The 24,888-nt window shown below is 35.3% G+C and overlaps 1 pseudogene; it reads left to right on the forward strand.

The window, feature by feature from the left end:
* Nucleotides 1-95: 95 nt before the first annotated feature.
* Nucleotides 96-24,888, forward strand: part of LOC103604161 — a 44,843-nt pseudogene continuing 20,050 nt past the window's right edge.

Here is a 24,888-nt window from a genome sequence, read left to right on the forward strand (position 1 = left end):
GCAGGCCCCGGCGCGCGGTGCTCGCATGGCCGCCACCCCGGCCCTTCCGCGCGCCGGGCCGCCACGGCCGAGACAGCCTGTTCCTTCCCCGGAAAATGGAGGCCGCAGAGGAGGCGGCCGCAGAGGCACTGCCCCAACCCTCAGAGCGGGAGCCAGAGCCCTCTCCGATAACCTGGGAGGACAGATCGACAGACATCGGTCAGTACGACTTGACCATCCTTCATTTCAAGGATGTTTACGACGTGGACCCGAAGCTTAAGAGCCTGTAGGAGGCGCTGCTAGGTGTGGGCCTCCATCTTTCCCGCCAAATCCTGAGGGGAACTGGGGGTGGGGGGCTGGAAACCTGGCGCTTCACCCACACAGACCTTGTGGGTCCCTGTTGCAACTCCCTGTTGGTCCTATTAGTAAATGGGCTGGTTTTCGAGGCCAGGAGCTAGTGGCAGGGTTTACTAAAGGGAAAAACCTGGAACTAGTGTGTGCACGTGTCAGAACAGGAATAAAAACCTATTCAAGTCTGGGCTATGAGAAATGCCCTTATTGTGTTTAATTCAGACCTGAGTTCACACCCAGTTTTTCCACTAACCATTTGTATCATCTTGGAAAAAGACTTATACTTCTTGAGCCTGTTTCATCATATGTAAAAAGAGAATTATTTCTTTTTTTCAGGGGTTAAGTAAGGTAATTCATGGAAAGTGTCTATCGCAGTGTCTTGCCGGTGGTAAGCAGTTAATAAATGCCAGTTTTTAGTTATTCCTGCTTTTCTGTAGTATAAAATTGTCAGTGCTCAGTGAGACCTCTGTAAGTACTAATAGCCAGGGACCTCAATTTTTTTTTTTTTTTAGCACATCTTTTCTTCTTTCTTTGCCAGGACTTTTACAAACTAGTAACACTGGCATGATAAAGAAAGACATTTGACTGGAATTTAAAGAATGGATATGATGTGGGTTAGGTGGAGATGGGAAAGATTTCAGGATTGGTATTTAGGGGACGAGGTTGTTCTAGGTTTTTTTTTGTTTGTTTGTTTTTTCTTCTTTTTTGCTACTTCTGTGGTTTGAAGCAAGTCACTTTAACCTTCTCTATGGGCTTTCTTTTTCTTTTTTTTTTTAAATTAGGAGGTTGGACTCCATGCATCTGACATTTTGCTCTCACTGATTCAAAGATGGAAAGTACTAGGAAATGGGGAATTACAATGGGCGCTAAGGTAAGGTAGTGTGCTCATGTAAAGGAATAGTGGGTTATAAAACTTGGGGTCGTGGAAGACTTCAGATGCTTGGCTAACAGTTGGAGAAATAGTCCAGATTTTTGGATGATCAAAAAGGTGTTTGTGACATGATCCAAGAGGTGTCTTAGAAATATTAAGCATGGTTTTGGGTGGAAAGATTAGAATGGGGTAAATCCTGGTAAGAGGAGAAATCAGTGAGACCCTTTGTGCTAGTATAGTTACGTCAGTTAGGTGGCGCAGTAAGAATCAAAAGGAACAGATGGATTTGAGAGAGAGCAGACACAGTGAACAAGACATGGTTACTCAATGTGTGAGTGTGTGTGTGTGTGTGTGTGTGTGTGTGTATACATGTACATAAGCAGAAAGGGGAGGGATCTACAGTTCTGTTGTTTAATACTGTTTTTGAAGGAGTAGCTAGTGTGATGGGAATTGGTGTTGGAAAGGTAATGTTAAATCAGTTGAATTTAAGTTGCTTGCTGACTATGTAGGTAGAAGTTAATAGCAAACAGTTGGGCAAATAAAATCTCTCAACTATCCTTTCTCTTTCCAGTATTTTAATTTATTGTTTTTTCCTAAAGCTCTTTTGTCTAATGTACTTGGTAAGAAAATCCTATTCTTAAAATTCTGTGGCTTCTCTGTGGGGAAGTCCACTTGTTGTGGTACTGGCCATTTGGGGGCTGCTAAGTACCCCTACATAAGGGTAGGCTAGTTTCTTTTCTTCAGATACCCATGCTTACAATCTGCCCATATGTTTTTGGTGAAGGCTTCTGGACACTCTGGGAGGTGTACTTGGAATCACATGTTGATGATCAGGTAGGAAGCTGCATTCACCCTTGATTGTCTTTAAGAACTTTGGTGTTTGCATTTACATCAGAACATAAACTACTCAGATGAGAGACTTAGTTTTTACTATCACTTTATTCTAAGCACCTGTAGTAGTGACTGGTACAAAGTGGGTACTGAGTAAATACTTTTTGAATGGATGAGTATGGTAATTGCTGGTACAATCTGAACCAGATAGAATGGCTCTGAATGTTGGCTTTCATTGTAACTTTATGGCGGTGGCAGTGGTGGTGAAGTGAAGTCTATTGATTCTTGGCCGTTGATTTATTTTTATTAAACTTTATTTCTTGAGGTGTTTTAGATTTACAGAAAAATTATGAAGATAGTACACAGTTTGCATACTCTCCCTATTATTTACATCCTACATTAGTATGGTACATTTGGTATAATTAATGGGCCAAAATTGATACATTATTATTAACCAACATCCATCCTGGATTCAGATTCCTTAGTTTTTACCTAATGTCCATTTTCTATTTCAGGATTGCATACAAGATACCATATTACATTTGTTCATGACTCCTTAGGCTCTTTTTAGCTATGACAATTTGTCTAGACTTTCCTTGTTATTAATGACCCTGACAGTTTTAGAGTTGTTGGTCTGGTCAGGTATTTTGCAGAATGTCTTTTACTTGGGATTTGCCTGATTTTTTTTCATGATTAGACTGGGGTTATGAGTTTTGGGGAGGAAGATCGTAGATGTAAAGTGTCAGTTTCATCACATCATTTCAGGGATACACTTTACTGACCTGACTTAACCTGACATTTGCCTGGTTTCTCCACTATAAAGTTACTCTTCCTTCTCTCCCCTTTCTAAACTGTACTCTTTGGCAGGAAGTTACTATGCACAGCTCAGGCTTGAGTGGGGAGTTATGCTCCACCTCTTTGAGGGTGAAGTACATAAATTATTTGGAGTACTTCTGAATGGGAGATTTGTTTCTTCTTCCTCATTTATTTATTTGTTCAGTCATTTATTTATATCAGTATTGCATTAGTTTCCTAAGATTGATGTAAGGAACTACTACGAACTGAGTGGCTTCAAATAATAGAAATTTATTCTCTCACAGTTCTCGGGGCTGACAGTCTGAAATAAAGGAGGTGTTGGCAGGGTTGGTTCCATTAAGGGCTCTGAGGAAGAATCTGTTCCATGCCTGTCTCCTAGCTTCTGGTGAAGGTACACAATTCTTGGTGTTTCTTGGCTTATAATTGTATTATTTTAGTCTCTGGTTCTGTCTTCACATATAGTCTTCTCCATCTGTGTGTCTCTTTGTCCAAATTTCCCTTGTCTTGTAAGAATATTAGTCATTGAATTAGGGCCCATCCTAATGACCTCATTTTAACTCGATTATGTCTACAGAGACTCTGTTTCTAAATAAGGTCACATTCACAGGCACTGGGGGTAGGACTTTTTTGGTGGGACACAATTCAGCTTCTAACAAGTGTGGATTCATGGATGTCATTGATTTTTAGTAGGATGCTTTTCAGTTTTTGTAGAAGCCCAAAGAAAAGCCATGGGTTGGCTTTTGAAGGATTAAAAACAAGGTATTTTATATGTCACATGGCAGAGTGGTATTTGGGAAATGCATTTTTCTATGGATTGTGTAGTTCAACGTGGTTTTATTGTAGGACTTCATCTTATGCCTATTATCCAAACATACTATTCATATACATATTAGTCATATAAATGAAAATGCCAGTTTCTTAGGAGATTATGCAGCTGCAATGTGTTTGGAAGGTCAAAGGTATAAAACTTAGAGACCTTATGCAGAGATAATAGTGAATAAAACTTTAGTGACTGGCCTTTGAAGACAGAAAGTATTCATCTTATTTCTGGACTATTCTGGCTATGAAAAGAAACCTGAGCTCATTAAATGAATATTCTTCTATGGTTGGTGCTTCGGAGATATTTCTGTTCATAATTGTTCTTCCTAGCAAAGTGGTTGCTGTAAGAATTAGTGTTTATTTAGAGTGGTGACAACTCTGAACCATTTATACTAAGGTGAAAGATTACCTTTTCTTTTTAACTCTAAGATGTTATAATTTTTGTATTCTTTAAATGTTGATATGTCCTAAAGTTTAGTCTTCAGCCTCTATGTTCACTTCTCTATGTGTATTCTGGATATTAATCCTTTGTCTGATGCATAGTTTGCAAATATTTTCTCCCACTCTCTGGGTTTTGTTTTTGCTCTGTTAATTATCTCTTTTGCTGTGCAGAAACTTTTTAGTTTGATGTAATCTCATTTCTTTATTTTTCCTTTTGTTGCCTGTGCTTTGGGGGTCTTATTCATAAAGTCGTTGCCCAATCATACTTCTTGAGTGTTTCCCCTCTGTTTTTTCTAGGAGTATTAAGTCTTTAATCCATTTAGAGTTGATTTTGGTATATGGTTAGAGGTATGGGTCTAGTTTCATTCTACATATGGATGTCCAGTTTTCTCAGCACCATTTATCAAAGAGGCAGTCTTTTCCCCAATGTATGTTCTTCAATTCTTTGTTGAAGATCAAGTATGTGGGTTGATTTCTGGATTCTCTATTCTGTTCCATTGGTCCAAGTATCTGCTTGAATGCCAGTACCATGATGTTTTGGCTACTATATCTTTGTAGTATAATTTGAAGTCAGGTAGTGTTATGCCTCCAGTTTTATTGTTTGTGTTCAGGATTGCTTTGGCTAATCAGGGTCTTTAGTTGTTCCATATGAATGTTAGAAGTTTTTTTTCTATTTCTGTGAAAAATGTCATTGGTATTTTGATGGGGATTGCATTAAATCTGTAGATCACTTTGGGTAATATGGACATTTTCACAATGTTAATTCTTCCAATCCAAGAACATGGAATATCTTTCCATCTTTTTGTATTCTCTTTGATTTCTTTCAACAGTGATTTGTAGTTCTCATTTTAGAGATCTTTCACTTCCTTGGCTAAGTTGATTCCTAGGTATTTTATTTTTTTGGTGACAATTGTAAGTTGGCTAGCTTTCTTGATTTCTTTTTCTGTTAGTTCATTGTTGGAATATAAAAATACTGCTGATTCTTGTGTGTTGATTTTGTATTCTGCAACTTTACTGAAATCATTTATCAACTCTAAGAGTTTTTTTTTTTTTGGTTAGTCTTTTGGCTTTTCTATATATAGGATCATGTCATCTGCAAACTGGGATAATTTGACTTTGTCTTTTTCAATTTGGATGCCCTTTATTTCTTTTTCTTGCCCAATTTCTTTGGCTAATACTTTCAATACTATGTTAAATAGGAGTGGTGAGAGCAGGCATCCTTGTCTTGTTCTTAAGGGAAAAGCTGCCAATATCACCCATTAAGGATGATACTGGCAGTGGGTTTGTCACATATGGCCTGTATTGTTTTGAGATACTTTCCTTCTATACCTAATTTGCTGAGTCCTTATCATAAAGGGATGTTGAAATTTGTCAAATGCTTTTCCTGCTTCTATTGAGATAATCATATGGTTTTTGTCCTTGATTTTGTGCAAGTAGTATATCACATTTATTGACTGGCATATGTTGAACCATCCACGCATCCCTGGGATGATTTCCACTTGATCATTGTATATAATTTTTTTGATGTGTTGCTGTATTCTACTTGCTAATATTTTACCTGAGGTTGTTGGATGAAATGTTCTGTAGAGTTCTGCCAGGTCCAGTTGGTCTAAGATGTTGTTTAGATCTTGTGTTTCTCTGTTGATTTTTTCCTGAATAATTTGTCCAGTGTTGAGAGTGGGGTGTTCAGGTGCCCTACTATTATGGTATTAGTGTCTATCTCTTTCTTTAGGTCTAATATTGTTTGCTTTATAACTCTGGCTGCTCTGACATTGGGTGCATATTATATTTATGACTGTTGGATAGATCTTTTTATCATTATATAGTGGCCTTTTTAATCTTCTTTTTATGATTTTTGGTTTAAAATCTGTTTTATCTGAAATTAGAATAGCTACTCCAGCTTGTTTTTCATTTCTATTTGCTTGATATATCTTTTTCCATCTGTTCACTCTTAGTCTGTGTGTGTCTTTACAGGTGAGGTGAGTCTCTTGAAGGCAGCATATTGTTGGGTCCATGTTTTTAATCTAATCAGTCAGTCTGTGTCTTTTGAGTGGGGAATTCAGTCCTTTTACATTGAGTTATTATTGAAAGGTGTTGCTTTGCCTTGCATGGATTTATCACCTCTCTTTCCCTGGGTGACAGAGATGCAAAGGATTTCTCAAAGCCCATTTCTTTTGGGCAGTGAGAGATCCCGAAGGGGTTAATCTCCCAGAACCCTTAAGAGAGAGGCATTCCTTCCTTCGGAAATTAACCCTGACCTGGGGTTCTGTCTCAATATTTATTCTCCAGGCCAGAAAGTTACAGAAAAGGAACATAGGTGGAGTTATGGTTAAGTATAGTTTAACAATAGAAGCTGGTAACATCAGTGAAACAAGTAAAGTGACATTCCATTATGCAATTTGCAAAAGTTTAAGTTGATCCACCAACAAAAGCTTGATCTTAGCATACACTGTTTTTCCCTACAGCATTTTCCCCAGTATTTTACATATCAATCAAATAACTTGTCTGTCCTTGAGCCAGCAACTTTGCTGTGTTACAAAGAGTTTAGCCTGAGGAAAGTTTCCTGTCTTTTGCAAGGTTAACATTTCTATATGTAATTCCAAAAGGTAAGGCTAAACCTGAGACTACAGGGCTTTGGAAAATAGGCCCTGTGAAATACATTTGCTTTAGAAATATTAGTGCTCTCTACAGAAATGTGTTGATTTACTCCTGTCATTTTATTGATTTTTGTTTGGATGTTTTAAATATCTTTTGTTCCATTCTTTCTGATTTGCTGTTTGTCTTCTGTGTTTGTTGGTTTCTTGGGATGGTAAATAAACTTTTATTCCCCCTCTATATTGTTAGCATTTTTATTTTACTGGTGGGTTTAGTTCTTTCTTGAGTATTCACTGTAGCGATGGTTGGTTTTCAGGTACCAGACCCAGTACTCCCTTGAGAATTTCTTGTAAGGCTGTTTGTGTAGTAGTGAAATCCTGCCGTTTTGTCTGTCTGAGAAATATACTATTTGACCTTCATTTCGGAAGGATAGCCTTGCTGGTTAAAGTATTCTTGACTGGCAATTTTTGTCTTTTAGTATTTTGAATATATCATCCCATTCTTTTCTGTCTTTTAGGATTTCTGATGAATAGTCTGATGTTAGTCTCATGGGGGCTTCCTTATAGGTAACTTGATGCTTTTCTCTTGCAGCTTTTAAGATTCTCTCTTTGTCTTTGAGTTTTGCCAATTTGACTATAACATGTCTTGGAGAGGACTTTTTTTTTGTTTGAATATATTGGGGGATCTTTCAACCTCCTGAATCTGAAGATCTGTATCTCTCCCTATACCTGGGAAGTTTTCTGCTATTATTTTACTGAATATGTTTTCAATGCCATTTCCTTTTCCTCCCCTTCTAGAATACCCCTGATTTGGATATTTGAGTACTTAAGGTTGTCTGTTATCTCTCTTAGATTTTCTTCAATTTTTAAAATTCTTTTTTCTTTTTCTTTTTTTTCTGCTTGTGTTATTTCAAACAGGCCATCTTCAAGGTCAGAAATTCTCTCTTCTGCTTGTTCTAGCCTGCTGGTTAAGTTCTCTGTTGTGTTTTTTATTTCATTGAATGAATCCTTTAGCTCCACAAGCTTTGTTACATTATTTTTCAGGGCATTGATTTCTTTGTACATTTCCTCTTTCAGGTCCTGTATACTTTTTCTCACTTTGTTGTGTTGTCTAAGTTTTCTTGTATCTCATTTAGTTTCCTCAGATTTGTTGCTCAAAATTCCTTGTCAGTCATTTCAAGGACTTCCTGTTCTATAGGATCTAGAACTTAGACTTGTTATATTCGTTTGGTGGTGTCATACTTTCTTGGTTTTTCATATTTCTAGTATCCCTCCATTGGTGTTTAGTCACTGTGTCAGAGGCTTTCATGGTCCATTTGTTCCACCCTGGTGTCTTCAGCAGTGGCAGGGAGTTTTGCTGTGGCTCAGCTGCCTGTTGCTGCCTCGGGGCCTGGGGGTCACTAGTTTGGGCTTCTCAGGGGAAGAAACTCAACTGTCCTGGATCCCAGGGGGGCTGCCAGGTGGGAGCTGTTGCCTCAAGGCCTGGAGGTCATCCATTAAGGCCTCTTGAGCAGGGACTCACCTGGCCTAGATCCTGCAGGAGCTGCCAGGTGGGAGCTGTCGCCTTGGGGCCTGGGGGTCATTGGTTCAGGCCTCTTGGGGCCAGGGACTAGCCTGGCCTGGATCCTGCTGTATTTTTCTTTTAAAGGGTCAATAAAAGAAAAAATTAACTCATATTTGCCTTTTCCAGTGCCTTTCATTTCTACCTGTAGTTCAGTGCATTTGCCTGGCATCATTCTTTTAGCCTGCATAATTTTGTGTAATATTTCTGGTAATGCAAGTTCAGTGTCAATAGATTTTCTCAGTTTTTGTGTATAAATGTTCTTATTTCATTTTTGAATAATTTCTTGTTGAGTGTGAAATTCTAAGTTAGCAGTTTTTCCCCCAGCACTTTAAAAATGGCATTCTAATGTTTTCTGGCTTGTTGCAATGATAGCCATTCATAATGTTTCCTACCATTGCCATCACCACCCCACCACTCTTGCTTTATGTTATATTTTTTCTCTTTGTCTTTGTTTTGTTAGCAGGTTGACTATGATGTGTCAAAGTATGTGGGTATTTTTTGGTTTATCTGTCTGTTTTTGTATTTTTCCTTCTGTGGTTCACTGAGATTCTTGAATATGTGAGTGTGTATTTTTTTTTTTTTAATCAACCTTGGGAAACTATTAGTCATGTCTCCTCAAATATTGTTTCTGATCCATTCTCTTTTTTGTATCCTTCTGGGATACTAATTACTTGTATGTTGTGTATGTTGGATTTCTTTCTTTTTTAAAAAATGCTTCCACATTTTTTATGCCTTGCTTTGTTTTTATTCCCCATTTTTTTTCTGTGCTTCAGGTTGAGTATAATAAATAATAAACAGTTTTGAAATTCTATAATTTCCATTTGGTTTTCTATTAAAATTTTTCATCTCTTCATCCTGTCCATTTTGCTTGTAGTTTCCTTAACATTTTAACTTAAATTATTTTAAAGCCCTTGTTTGAAAACTCCAATGTCTGGATTATCTGGGAGGCTCCCCTTTTTTAAATCTTGGTTATTGGATATGTTTTTGTCTCTTTTCACATGTCTAGTAATTTTTTAGTGCATACAGACTATATATGAGGGATCCTCAAAAAGTTTATGGAAATATTCATATTATCTTTTAGTTTTTTTTTTTTTTTGCAGCTGTCTGGTATGGGGTATGGGGATCCATTTTCATGAGCTTTTTGAAGTACTCTCATAAGAAGGAACTATAGAAGCACTGGATGATGCTTACTTCTTCCAGAAGTGTGTCCTTTTTTTCTTTTCTTTTTTTTTTGGTGGCTGGCTTGTGCAGAGATTGAATCATGGACCTTGGTGTTATCAGCACCATGTATTCCCTATTCCTTTGTCATAAAGATAAGATGAGGGATTGATCACCTCAGCCTATCAGCTGAATCAGCCTGAATCACTTTTGATTGCAGTTTTGGCAAAATTCATTCTGCCTTTAGTTCTTCCTTATTCATCAGACTTTGAGAACTTGTTGGGTCTTTACCACATTAGCTTTAAAAGATTGGGAGATTCAGTCTGCTCCTTAGAACTTTGCTCTTTGGCCTGCTATCCCATTCTATTTACAGATTTGGCGGCTATCTTTCCTCTAGTAGAACGTAGTGTCCTATCTACCATGAGACTATAGGAAATTTTATTTTATTTTATAGAGTTCTCTACTCTTCCAGAATGTAGGAAACATATTGCTATAAATTAGCTACACATTTTCGACTCCTGAAATTTCCAATTTATGTACCAGCTCTGTACAATCACTAAAAACATTGCTGGTTTCTTTTTTTCCCTAGAAAATCTCCTCTTTGTGGACCAAGCTCAATCCTCTGCTCTTATTGATTCATAATTCACAAATATCCCCAGAGAAGAAAACAGCCAGTGATTGCTTATCTCAGAAAGGTTTTCTACTTTCTGGAACTTCAGGTCACTTGGTTCTTTTTACTTCCTTAGTTCTCTGATGTCTTTAAAAACATTTTTTTTTGTTTGCTGAAGTGGGAATATAGTCTGCTACAACCTGCTTCATTTTACGTGAGACCAGAAATCCAACTTAGTCTCTAACTAGACCTTTTAAAACTCAAGTTTAGGTAGTATTTCTCATACTTTTTATAGTACAGTACTTGGTATTTACTAAATATTTGGTGATTGATATGAGATTTTGATTTGGGAATCATATAAAAATATGGACTGTAGTTGAGAACATGTGAGTGGATAAGTTTTCTAACAGAGGAATATAAACTCAGGATATATTTATTGGATACATACTGAGTGCCCGGCATCCCACAGATATAAAAGCACTAGGAATTTAAATATAACGAAGACAAAAATATTTATCCTCAGAAGCTTAACAGTCTTAGGGGATTGGGGGAAAGACATGTAAATAGATTAAATGTCATGATAGAGTTATCATGAAGGTGTCAGGAGATTCTTTACAGCACTAGCAGGTCTTAAACTGAGTCTTATGGAACAAAAAAGAGTTTCCTGGATTGGGTTGGTAAATGGTACTCTAGTTTGGAAGGAACAATGCATATGAGATGGAGGTTTGAGAGAGCTCCTGCAATATGCCTCTTACGAAAGTCCATTTTGGAGGAGGAGATAAGGCTGTAAAGACATGTAGGAACCAGACGGATCTTTAAAAGGTCTTAGGTTTTTGATGGTAATGTGGTCACAACAGTAAGTTGCTCAAGTGGACTAGAGATGGTCATTGAATTAGAGAGCCAGCTAAGGCTGCTTTTACAGGGTGTTAAAGTCATCAAGATGGTTTCAGAATATGGAGTAAAGTGAAAGGTTTAAGCCATGTGAATGTGGGGGTAGTGAATGGTAGTTTTCATTGGGAAAAATGGCAAATCAGAATCACCTGGGTAGATTTTTCAAAATATACACGTTGGTCCCCAAAGCTAAGGCTGTTATTAGATATACATCAGAACCCACTGGCATGGAGAGTGGTAAATTCAGATACTGTGAGGGTTAAAAAGAAGAGCTTTTTGTCCAGTCTGAAACTAGCTTTAGGGAATGTCTATTTCTTTTCTCCCCATTTCCCTTACTGTCTATTTTGTTTATTGTGGAGAATCAAAGAATGTGTAGTGGCCACTAGAGAGGGCTGGTGTAGTTAAATGCTTTCCTCAGGGGAAGTTTAGATTTCAATGAAAAGCAAGGGGAGGCAGTAGGATGAAGGAAGTATTCAGTAATGAGGTTTAGGAGATTTGTTTACCATTGGAACATTAGATTATAAGGCTGCAGAGAGGCATTATCTTACATCAAACTTGATGCAATGAATTTAATTTTAAAAACCTAGTAAGACATCGAGCAAATCTCCTTTCATCTTGCTTCCAGGGGATATAATTTGTATTTAAGGATTTGCATTATGTAGCATAGTTTGAGTTTTCCTATATACCCTAGAGTGTGTGTATTTTTTAAGCAATTTAAAATTATAATTTTGAGGACATTTTCTGTGGTATGATACGTTTTATATTTAAATGGAAAATATGACTGATTTAAGAAATGTGTTTTAGCCTGTCCTTTTAGAATGCAAATATGCTAAAAGGTGAGGTATGTTGGTTATACAAAGTGGTTTTATTAAAAATTTTTTTATTCACACTTTAGTTTTTATTCTAATTTAGAATAATCTTCCTGTTGCTATTTAAAATATTTCCTTTGTTTTTGATAAAGACATAAAATTATAGCACTTACAATTATTTTTTCAGATTTTCAACAGCTGTGAAAAACTAGTTTCCTGAATCCACTTTTGATTTTTAGTGATGACTGCTTAAATCCTTCAGTTTTTTTGGATATAGTCTCAGTTTTAAGTAAAATAACAAAAGGAAAGCATGTGATTCCTATATTAAATGAATTGGGAGTACATTTTGTAGTTTTTGGTAAGTATTTGTAAGCTATCCCTTTTACTCTTATTTGAAGTTTCTAAAGTAATTTATGTACTACTTTTAGATTATTTGATTTAAGAGGAGTTGAATAATTCTGTTTATCAATTTATAGGCATTGAGACAGAGCATTTGGAAATAAATTAACAGGATTGTTCAATGAATCTGAAAATTCATAATCAAACCTAGATTTTATTTTGTGTGGTAAGATTTTTAATTGTGCCTATACAAAAGTGAGAGGTGTTTTCAGAATAGTTGAGATCATAGGCTTTAAAGTTAGTTGGGCTTGGATCTGAATCCTGATTCTACCATCTTCTAGTTAAGTGATTTTTTAAAAAGTGACCAATTTCTCAAAGCCTCAGTTTTCTCAGATGTAAAATTAGGAAAATAATGCTACCTACCTCACAAGTAATGAAAAGAAAAAATATCTGAACTATTGGTGAAATGTGTTGAATTTTGATGGGAAGATAATAGTTTCGACATTATTTACCTATGTTGAAGAGATAACTAGGGAATTTAGATAGAGGCTGAGATAACAGGGATTTATCTCTATATCTAATTACCTTCTTATTTTAGGGCTATACAGTTGTTAATAGTGGATATACAGGTATAAGAGATTTTTATGTTTTTCTGTGAGTTTTTCTAGATTTTTTACAGTGAACCAGTGGGATCATTGATACCCATTGTTTAATAATTTGTTCCCATTGGGTCAGCATACTATGTTTTCATTTTTAAAAGAAAATTTTATGTATTTTGAACATTTTCCCATATTATAGAATCTTTTTTATTATGTAAATATTTATAACATAAATTTACCATTTTAACCATTTTAAAGAGTACAGTTCAGCAGTATTGAGTATATTCACATCATTGTGTATAAAATGGTTTCTATAACATTATTTTTAATGGTTGCATAGCATTCCATTCAGTGGGTGGTATTTCATTATTTAACAAATATAAAATATTTAGATTGTTTCCAATTTATTATTATTACAATAAAATTGGGAGTTTGGAGAGATTGATTTAGGGAACGAAAGGATGCTTAAATATTTTAGACAAATATTAGTGAATGCCTGTTGTTAGAATAGGTAGGATAGCAAAAATGAAATGATTATATAGAATCTGAACATTTATGCCATTCTTACAAACCATGAATAGACTTTGTTTCTTTGGGTGACGGAGAAGATAAAGAATCAAGGAAAAAAAAGGCAGAATGAGCCCTAGGATTTAACTATTCTTTCTTCACTTTAACCTACTTAACATGGTCTTTGTCGTGTCTGCCACAGACTTCCAAAGCTCATTACCATGTGAAGTAAGAAGTTAGAATCTAAAATTGTACCATGTTTAAATCCAGGATATAATTGGTTCCTAATTTTAGTCTACATGTGGAATTGGATCATAAGTCCTGAGTTTCTTCTACTTACTTACCTATGTTGTAAAATTAGGGATGTGTGAATGGTGAAACCCCAGCTTTGTGAGGAATGTATAGATCTGCTGTAAATGATACCATTTTCAGTTTATTTGATGCTCTGTGTATACCTCAAATCTATATTGATCGATTTCAATTTTCTTTCTTTTTTAAAATTTTAATTTCTCAATATACATTGTAGTTGGCTTTTGTGAGCCTTTACCCATTCCTCTTCCGCCCTCCCTCTCTCTCCTCCCCACCCCCCACATCATATCTATTCCCTTGTCTTAACATGTTCAAGGAATTGTTGTGGTTGTTGTGTCTTCTTCCCCCTCTCTTTGTTTGTTTGTGTGTTTATTTATTTTTAGTTCCCACAAATAAATAAGAAAATGTGGTATTTTTCTTTCTGTGCCTGACTTGTTTCACTTAATATAATTTTCTCTAAGTCCATCCATGTTGTTGCAAATTGTAGTATTTCATTCTTTTTTATACCAGAGTAGAATTCCATTGTGTAGATATACCACAGTTTCCTTATCCACTCATCTGATGATGGACATTTGGGCTGGTTCCAACTCTTGGCTTTTGTAAATAGTGCTGCAATAAATACTGGAGTACAGGTATTCCTTCGGCATGATGATTTTCATTCCTCTGGGTATATTCCCAGCAGTGGGATAGCTGGGTCATGTGATAGATCTATCTGCAATTGTTTGAGGAACCTCCATACCATTTTCCATAAAGGCTGTACCATCTTGCAGTCCCACCAACAGTGTAGAAGGGTTCCTTTTCCTCCGCAACCTCTCCAGCACTTATCATTCTCAGTCTTTTGGATATTAGCCATCCTGACTGGAGTGAGATAGTATCTCAAAGTGGTCTTGATTTTCATTTCCTGGATGCTGAGTGATGTTGAGCAGTTTTTCATGTGTCTGTTGGCCATTCATATATCTTCCTTTGAGAAATGCCTACCCCTATGTTTTCGTTAAAGAGTTTTATTGTGGGTTCTATTGTAAGGTGAGAACAAGTAGTCAATCCATGTTGGTTATACTCAGCTTATCAGTTTGGCTAAGTATTTTATTGCATTTTTGTTTTGATATTTAAAATTCTTTTTATGAATTCAATGCAATTTGGAGATACAGAAAAGTACCAAGAGACAGAAAATAATCACTCCAAATGCTATAATTTAGTTTAACATTTTGTGATATTTCCTTCTAGTTTCTTTCATGTACATTTTCATGTAGTTGAGATCATACTGTAATTGTACAATTTTGCATATGAATACTTTTTCTTGAACATTATATCAAACATTTCCACATGTGTATGAGTTTCATCCTGGCAGTAAATAGATGACACAGCTACCCGGGTAATTAAAAGAGTTTAATAAAAAGACTATTTACAAAGGTATGGGGAGGAGGAGGGAAATCATAAGGGAGGGGTAATATAGTATTGAGCACTTAAAATGCGGCTAGTACAAATTGAGGTGTGCTGTAAGTTTAATATATATACTGGATTTATAAGAGTTTGAAAATAGGAAGGCCGGCCTGTGGCTCACTCGGTAGAGTGCGGTGCTGATAACACCAAGGCCACAGGTTCGGATCCTATATAGGGATGGCTGGTTGGCTCACTGGCTGAGCGTGGTGCTGACAACACCAAGCCAAGGGTTGAGATCCCCTTACCGGTCATCTTTAAAAAAAAAAAAAAGAAAATAGGAGAATGTAAAATATTTCATTACTTGTTTTGTATGTTGATTACATGCTGAAATGGTAATATTTTGGACATATGTTAAATAAAATATATTAAAATTTCTTTCACCTTTTTTTTTTGATGTGGCTACTAGATAATTAAAATTACATACATTGCTTACATTATATTTCTGTTAGTGCTAGTATGGAGTATAGTATAGGGAGACATCTCTAAGTCTGTAAAAGGAAGAGAGGAGTCCCATGGAAAGGTCAGCTGGTGGAATACATATCTTTAAGTAGAGGATTGCAGCCAGTCTACATTGACCCAGTAAGAAGGAGGAAGTATGGGTAATAAAGACTTTGATCGTGTTCTGTTCCTCAACCATTTCCTCTCAGATTCCTGCCTCTGCCTAACATTGGTTTAATCAAACAGGAAGCCAGTAGATAAGAGAGCCAGTTGATACAGTTCATAGGGACTGGCCTACCTGAGTCTAGAGCAGGGTAGAAAAAGAGAGAGAGTGAATCTGAAGGAGCCTGCTGAAGATATCCAGAATATCACCTCATTAAATGCTTTGAAAATATAATTTTCAAGAATTGCACATTCCATTTTATATATTGTATTGTGAATATGCTGGAAAAAGTTATGTAGTCTATTTATCTGAATTATTTAGGGTATATAGTTTTGTTTAATATAAATAAAAGATAATTCAAACAATTTTTTGTTGGAACAGCAATCAAGCATTTCATTGATAGTTTTTTTAAGTGTACTCCAGAATTTGAAAATTGATAGAATTTTGACATTGCCTATTTAATCCTCATATATAAAGTAACACTTTAAGATTATTATTAATTTTTTTAATCTAAACTGACAGTGGGGCATATAGCCTTGTTTGGGGTTGACTTTATTTAAAACTTTTCTATTTATTGATTTAATTCTGAGATATTGATTGATAATCTAATTCATTTTAATGGAACTTGATGATTCTAAGGTGATGAAAATCAGTAGTTCATTTCATTTTTAAATGATAGAGCATTTAAAAATGTATTTTTTTTCATTACAAGCACGCATATTATGAGCCATTTGTTAATAAAGGCTTGGTAAATAAAAGACTTAATTAAAAGGCTATCTAGGACATTTTCTTTCACTTATCTATGGGATTGAATGTCTGTTAAGTATGAGTATAATATGATTTCTTACCTCAAAGAGAATACACTAGATTCATCAAAATCTTTAAATTTTGTTCTCAGGTAGTTTGATCTATGCCCTTAAAATATATTTTTGCTTTGTACTTTTATTATAGACATTACAATAAAAACATCTGCTCAGTTCTAAAACCTAATACACATTCAAAATTAGTAGAATGAACATTATTTTCTTAGTTCAATTTTTTCCTTTTAACTATTTTTTATCATTAATATTTCAGAATTAAACTTGTAGTATATGAAAGTCTTAGTAGGTGATTATTCTGATTATTGATATGTGTAGAGAGACAAAACTCAACTGTAGTTCCTTTTGCGTTTAGTAATGGCTATCTAGTTCTGAAAATGTTTTAAGATTAAATAATGATAATCCATGTTCCCTGAAATATACTATTCCTTTGGAAAACTTAGCATTTTCATAAGATGTGATTAATTTTATTAATGTGTTCAACTTTTTCATATAGGTAATTACACAGTTCAATAACCAAAAAAATTTTAATTATAGAGTAAAGAATCTCTTTCCTATTTTTGGCCCCTTCTGCCCAGTTCCTACTCCTCTTAAGTAACTTTTTAGTTTTTTAGGTTTTTTTTCAGGGTTTCTTTGTGTGTATATGTAAACAAATATGTACATTGCTTCTTATTTTTCTTCATTTTTTATACAAAGGGAGAATATTACATATACTGTTGTCATTTCCTCACCATCTCTTTCTTACATTTTTCTTTTTATTTCTGCTTTTTGGTCTTCCTTACTTCTTTTATTGATTCTTAATTATTGGAGAAACATTTCGTCAAAATTTAAATCTCTACTGTGGGAAGATTTTTTTGAATATTCTTTCTTGTCAGGTAAGTTTTGCTGCTTTTCCTGTCTTTTTTCTTTTACCAGTATTGTGCCAGGTAGGATTCAGTGCAAGCTGGTGATGGGAGATGTAGGAGTTGTTGGAATTGTTCCTCTGTTTGGGGAAGTTAAAGCATTTACAGCAACAAGTGTCAGCGGGTGAAAGTAGTGACATAATATGTGTGCTCGTGTATCGGCTTGTTCTGGACTTTGGTCTGTGGTCGCTCCCTTTTTGCGTCTAGCTGGGTGTAGTTCTGGCTTTTAGTGAAAGTGACTCAGCATTAAGAGATGAGCTGCCCTGGCTTGTTCTGGACTTTGGTCTGTGGTCGCTCCCTTTTTGCATCTAGCTGGGTGTAGTTCTGGCTTTTAGTGAAAGTGACTCAGCATTAAGAGATGAGCTGCCCAAGTGCATTGGAAGTTATCTGGAGGTTAGGAGCCTGACCAGACAAAAGTAAATGATCCAGGATGGCTGGGTCATTTTAAAAGTAATCTTTTAAAAATATATAGCTAAAAGTCAGACTCAAATTTCAAACATAGCATGGATATCTAAGTTCAAGTTTGTGTTAGCTAAATTCATATCTGAAGTGAACTAGTCTTCAACTTTAGAAGAAAGTCCCAATAAAAATAAATCTTATTTAGATTTTAATCTAATCTTATTTAGATTTTAAGTGTTCTCACCACAAAAAGATAAATATGTAAGGTAATACATATATTTTCTTTGACTATAAGTTGTTATACATATATTTTAAAGTTTATTTTTAAAATTATTATTTTTAATTGACAAATTATAATTATATTTATGGAGTACAGTGTGATGTTTTGATATATGTATACCATGTGGAATGATTAAATCAAGCTAATTAACGTATTCATCACCTTACTCACTTAATATTTTTTGTGATGATACATCTGAAATGTATTCTCCTAGTTATTTTGAAATATACGATACATTATTTTTTACTATAGTCACTCTGCTGTGCAGTAGATTTCAAAACTTGTTCTTTTGTCTAGCTGAAATTTTATACCCTTTGACCAGCAACTCCTCATTCCCTGCCCCAGGCCCTTGCCCAGCCTCTGGTAAACATCATTCTACTTTCTACTTTTATGAATTCAACTTTGTTAAGATTCCATGTAAAAGTGAGATCATGCAGTATTTTTCATTCTGTGTCTGGCTTATTTCATTTAGAATAATGTCTTCTAGATTCATCTCTGTTGTGCCAAGTGACAGAGTTTCATTCTTTTTTTAAGGCTGAATAGTATTCCATTTTGTATATACACCACATTTTCTTTATCCATTTATCAATTGGTGGACACTTAGATTGATTCCATATCCTGGCTATTGTGAATAATGCTGCAGTGAACATAGGAGTGCGGATATCCCTTCAACATATTGATTTTAATTTTTTTGGATATAGTCCCAGAAGTGGGATGGCTGGATCATTAGTTTTTTGAGGAACCTGCATACGGTTTTCCATAATGGCTGTACTAATTTACATTCCCACCAACAGTGTACAAGAGTTCCCTTTTGTCTGCATCCTCACCAACACTTACCTTTCATCTTTTTGATAAAAGACATTCTAACAGGTGTGAGGTGATATCTCGTGGTTTTAATTTGCCTTTCCCTAATGGTTACTGATGTTGGGCATTTTTTCATGAACTGTTGGTCATTTGTATATCTTTTTTTGAGAAGTGTCTGTTCAGGTCTTTTGCCCACCTTTACTTGCTTATTTGTTTTCTTGCTATTGAGTTGTTTCAATATATTTTCTAATATTTTGGGTTAATACCTTGTCAGATGTATGGTTTGCAAATATTTTCTCCCAATCTGTAGGTTGCTTTGTCACTCTGTTAATTTTTTTCTTTGCTGTGCAGAAACTTTTTAGTTTGACACATTCCATTTGTCTAGTTTTACTTTTGCCTGTGCTTTTGGGGTCATATCCAAAAAGTTATTGCCCAGATTAGTGTTGTGAAGCTTTAGGTTTTTGTTTTCAAATGAATTTGTAAATCACTGTTTGTTAGTACAGTAATGAGCCATATAATGAGCTTTTGGTCAATGATGGACCGCATATGCGACAGTGATTCTGTAGATTATAATGGCTATACCACGTAGCCCACGTGTGTAGTAGGCTACACCATCTAGGTTTGTGTAAGTACATGCTATGATGATTGTGCAATGACAAAATCACCTAACGATGTATTTCTCAGAACATATCCCCATCATTAAGCAATGCGTGACTGTATATCCCTCATTTGGAGATTCATGCTGTATATCACAGTGTAAAGATGCGGAGAAGTTGATGAGTAAAGAAAGCCCTTTAACTTTTGCTTAACCCATTTTTTTCAAAACAACTGAAGAATTATGTTGAGTATAATAATATCCCAAAGAACTAAGATTTCATGGAATACAGTTTGGTAAATATTGGCCCAGAAAAAAAGTCAGATGTTGTTTTCATTCACTTCTACCTACCCTGAACTTTGCTAAAGCCAGTGGTCATTTCCAGTCCTCATTTTTTTTTTCCTTATTAACAACATTTGATGCAGGTGATCATTCCTTTCTTCCTGAAACACTTTCTTCACTTGGGTTTCAGAACACCTCATTTCCTTCCCCCCCCCAGTTATACTGGCTGCTGTTTCTTGATCTCTTTCGCTGGTTGCTTCACATATCTTCAACCTCCTAATGTCGGACCATCCCAGAAATAAGTTCTTGTTCTTCTTCTCTATATTTCCTCTGCTATTGATCTCATCCAAATTTCCGACTTAGAATCCTATTTGTTTGCTGACTCTAAACAACCTGGACCTTTTCCCTCAAAGCCAGACCTGATTAACCAACTGCTTAATTGATATATTGACTTGGGTATTTAATAGGTCTGAAATTAATTCTTTATTTCCCAACAATATATTCTCCTATGCAGTTGTGCCTTTCTTAGTTGAGTTAATACAACTCTTATCTTCTTTATTCCTCCACATGCTGAGGTCAAAAATCTTAGGTGTCATTCGTGACTTCTTTGAACTCTTACAGCCCCAAACCAGTTTGCTAGTAGTTCCCTTTGGCTCTGCTTTCCAAAAATATCCAGGACCTATCCACTCTCTATTACCTCCACTCTATCACTCTGATCCAAGCACCTTCGCCTCTTTTCTGGATTATTACAATACCCTCTTAAATGGTTTCGCTGCTTCTGCTCTTGCCTTCCTACAGACTATTCCTATCAACAGCAGGCAGGGAAATCTTTTTAAATGACAGATAATGTCATTTCTCTGTTCAAAAATTCCAGTGTCTCCTGAACTCATTCAAAGTAAAAATCAAAGTCTTCTGTGCCCAACTAGACCCCATCTGATCTAGCTCTCCATTATTTTTTTTTTGTTTTTATCTACTATTGTCTTGTCACTCATTTTGCTGCAGTTATTTGTCAGTCTCCTTTCTGTTCCTCAGTCACACCAGTTATATTCTCAACTTGAAGTCTGTGGTTTTGCTATTTCCTCTACCAGATATTTATTTATTTATTTTTATTTTTTATTTTTTTCCTTTTTGTCTTTTTTCGTGACCGGCAACGGGATCGCAACCCTCGGTGTTGCGCCCGCACCTCGCTCAGCCAGTGAGCGGCTGGTCTGTATGTGGGATCCAAACCCTTGGCGGGAGCGCCGCCGCGCTCCCAAGCGGCACACTGTAGCATGCGCCACCGGGCCAGCCCTCTGCCAAATATTTAAATGGCTGGCTCTTCTTGCTTAAATGTCATCTCAGAGTGGCCTCCACTAAGGAGACTATTTCACCTTATACCCTCTACTCGGGCACTGTCTGCCTTTCTTGTTTCATGTTTTTCCATCACACTAGCTTCTAATACATGATATATTTTACTTAATTATTTGTAAAGTATTTATATTTTACTTAATTACTTTTTTATTGTCTGTCTCCCCTCGTTTCCTGATAGTAGAGATTTTTGTCTGTTTTATATCTGCTATATGTCTAACACCAAGAATAGTGCATGGCACACAGAAGTTGCTCAATAATGTTGAGTATATGAATGAAAGGCTTTATTTGCATCATCTTCATTGTTTCGAAGGTCATGAGATTATCTTGACTTGTTTCATAAATTGTGCCGTGTTAGTATGCAGGGTCTTTTTAAAAAAAAGATAGACTTTATTTTTTAGAGCAGTTTTAGGCTCACAGCAAAATTGAGCAGAAGGTACAGAGATTTCTCATATACTCCTGCCCCACATATGCATAGTGTCTCCCATTACCAATATCCTCAGCCAAAGTGGTATATTTGTTAAAACTAATGAACCTACATTGACACATCATTATCACTCAAAGTCTGTAGTTTACATTAGGGTTCACTCTTGGCGTATATATTCAATGGGTGTGGACAAATTTATAATGCATGTATCTACCCTTATAGTATACAAATAGTTTCACTTTCCTAAAAATCCTCTGTTCTCTGCCTATTCATTCCCATTCCCCCACCCAACCCATAGCAACCACTGATCTTTTTACCCTCTCCATAGTTTTTTCTTTTTCAGAATGTCATGTGGTTGGACTCATACATTGTGTAGCTTTTCTAGATTGGCTTCTTTCAGTTAGCAATATACACTTAAGGTTTCTCCATGTCTTTTTATGGCTTGATCACTCACTTCTTTTTATCACTTAATGATCCATTGCCTGGATATATCACAGTTTATTTATCCATTCACCTACTGAAGGACAACTTGGTTGCTTCCAAGTTTTAGCAATTATGATAAAGCTGTTATAAGCATCATGTGCAGCTTTTTGTGTGGACACACATTTTCAACTACTTTGGGCAAATACCAAGAAGTACAATTACTGGACAGTATTGATAACAGCATGTTTAATTTTGTAAGAAACTACCAAACTGTCTTCCAAAGTGGCCATACAATTTTGCATTCCCAACCGCAGTGAATGAGAGTTCTTGTTGCCCCACATCCCCACCAGCATTTGGTGTTGTCAATATTCTGGATTTCCTAATAGGTGTGTAGTGGTATCTTATTTTCATTTTTATTCCCCTGATGATATATGATGTGGAGCATCCTTTTACATGCTTACTTGTCATTTGTATAACTGCTTTGGTGAGATGTCTATTGAGGTCTTTGGCCCATTTTTGAATTAGGTTGTTTGTTTTTTAATTGATGAGTTTTAAGAGTTTTTTGTATATTTTGGATAACATTCTTTTCTTAGATAAGTCTTTTGCAGAGATTTTCTTCCAGTCTTTGGCTTGTCTTCATTCTCTTGACAGTGTCTTTTTTCCAGAGCAGAAATTTTTAATTTTAATGAAATCCAACTTATCAATTCCTTCTTTCTGCCTTTAGAGTTGTATCTAAAAAGTCATTGCCAAACCAAAGACCATGTAGATTTTCTCCTGTGTTATCTTGCAGGAGTTTTATACTTACTGTGTTTTACATTTAGGTCTTTAATTCATCTTTGGTTAATTGTTATGAAGGGTATAAAGTCTATTTCTAGCTTCATGTTTTTAGCATGTGTGTGTCCAGTTGTTCCAGCATCATTTGTTAAAAGGCTATCTTTTCTCCATTGTGTTGCTTTTGCTCCTTAATCAGAGATCAACTGACTGTATTTATGTGGGTCTAATTCAGGGATCTCTATTCTGTTCCATTGATCTATTTGTCTATTCTTTCACCAATACCACCCTGTCTTGACTACTGTAGCTTTATAGTAAATCATGAAGTTGAGTACTTTCAGTCCTCTGACTTTAATATTATGTTGGCTCTTCTGGGTCTTTTGCCTCTCCATATAATCTTTAGAATTAGTGTGTTGATATCTAAAAAAATAACTTGCTTTTGACTGAGATTTTGATTGGAGTTGCATCAAATCTATAGAACGAGTTGTAATTTATATAGATCATATACATATTTTATTACATTTATTCCCAAGTATTTCATTTTTGGGGTTGCTAATGTAAATAGCATTGTGTTTTTAATCTTAAATTCCAGTTTTTCATTGCTGGTGTACAGGAAAGTGATTGACTTTTGCACATTAACCATATATCCTGCATCCTTGCTATAATCACTTAATAGTTCCACAGTTATATCTTCATAAGATTTGTGAACATCAAAAGTGTTATTGTAGGGAATTGTAAGTAGTTCTTTAACTACTATCTTATTATCTCTAATAGTCCTTCCAAAGAGTTTTCCCAAGTAATGCTGTGGGGAAGAGGGAGATATGCCGGATGTATTGGTGATAAAACTTTTCAACTAGTTTAACATTTATAGAATTCTCCAGGGATGTAAAAAGGCAAATTTAATTCATCAAGCTCTGTGATTTAAAAAAGAAGTGCAGATGGATTGTCATAATTTGTCAACACATTTTCAGAAGTAACGAAACCAGTTTACACTTGATTTTTCCCTAAATAGTTGGTTTCATATATCATCCTCATTAATTTAAAAAGACATATACATTTTTTTACTGTATTGTTCAAACATCCCGCTTTCTATAAATCTGATGCTTCAAAGTAGTAAATGATAAAAAGGCAAATCAATAGAAAATTATTAATATTAGTGGAGTATTTTTTCATTTACAAAGTGATCTACCAGAGGACTAGTTTTAGTAGTAATTTATGAATGATTTCAAAAAATCACTATTTGTGATTTTCAAAATTACTATTTATTTACTCTCATAAGGAGCACAACTCAGAAAATCCAGCAGCACTACATCAGATTTATCTTTAGTCCTTAATGGTACAGATGAATTTTTAAAAAATTTATTGTAGTTAGCAATAAAGACATCTCTTTTTATGAAGTAGGCCAGTGTGCCTTCACTGACTAATCTTTAAATTGCCATGCTGTTAACCCAGGATTCGTTATATCATTGCATTTTCCCAATATTGAAAGGCGCCTTTTGCATTCTACTTCAGAATTTCTTTGAGAATACAATGCTACCTGGATTACAAAAAGAAATTCTGTAGAAAAAAGACTTCTAAAGGTTTTATTATTTGTAAGTGAAAGTTGGGATAATTAAATGCAGTATTTGATAGAATGCATGCTTTTAAAATATAGTCTTGCAAGTACAGGAAACTACTGTTTGGAGAACTACAGTACTTAAGTATAAAAATGGAATAACATTCTCAATTTTAAAACTTTTTGTTTTTATTTTTTAGGAAACCATGAGTTTGCTTTTGGTGTGGATATTTTGGAGGAATACACGAAACAAATGCACTTTATGTGGTTTCTCAGTAATGTCTATGACACGTTTACTTTTGAACCTCTTGCACATAGTGCAGTAAAAAAAATAGTTAATTGGAACAATATAAAAATTGGCTTAATGGGATTAGTTGAAGAAGATTGGCTAGATACTTTGGCTACAGTTAATAAGTCGAATGTAAACTATACAGATTATGTTGAAGTTGCTAATGAAATAGCAGAAGAACTTAAAAAAGAAGGAGTAGATCTTGTTATTGCAGCAACTCATATGAAGTGGGGAAGTGATACTAGGCTTACCCAAGGAGCAGAAGGGGTCAGTTTGATTCTTGGAGCCCATGACCATGATTATGGGTTAGGAAGGTGAATGAAACTTGGATTGTCAAAAGTGGATCTGATCTTAAAAACTTGACAAAAATAAATTTAGAGTCTTCGGTGCATCTCTCCAATGTGTGTTTGAGAAAGTAGACCTTTTTTTTTTTTTTTTTGTCTTTTTTTTTTTCTCGTGTCCGGCAA

Source organism: Galeopterus variegatus, unplaced genomic scaffold, assembly GCF_000696425.1.
Source record: "Galeopterus variegatus unplaced genomic scaffold, G_variegatus-3.0.2 Scaffold131, whole genome shotgun sequence".
Classification (NCBI taxonomy): Eukaryota; Metazoa; Chordata; class Mammalia; order Dermoptera; family Cynocephalidae; genus Galeopterus; species Galeopterus variegatus.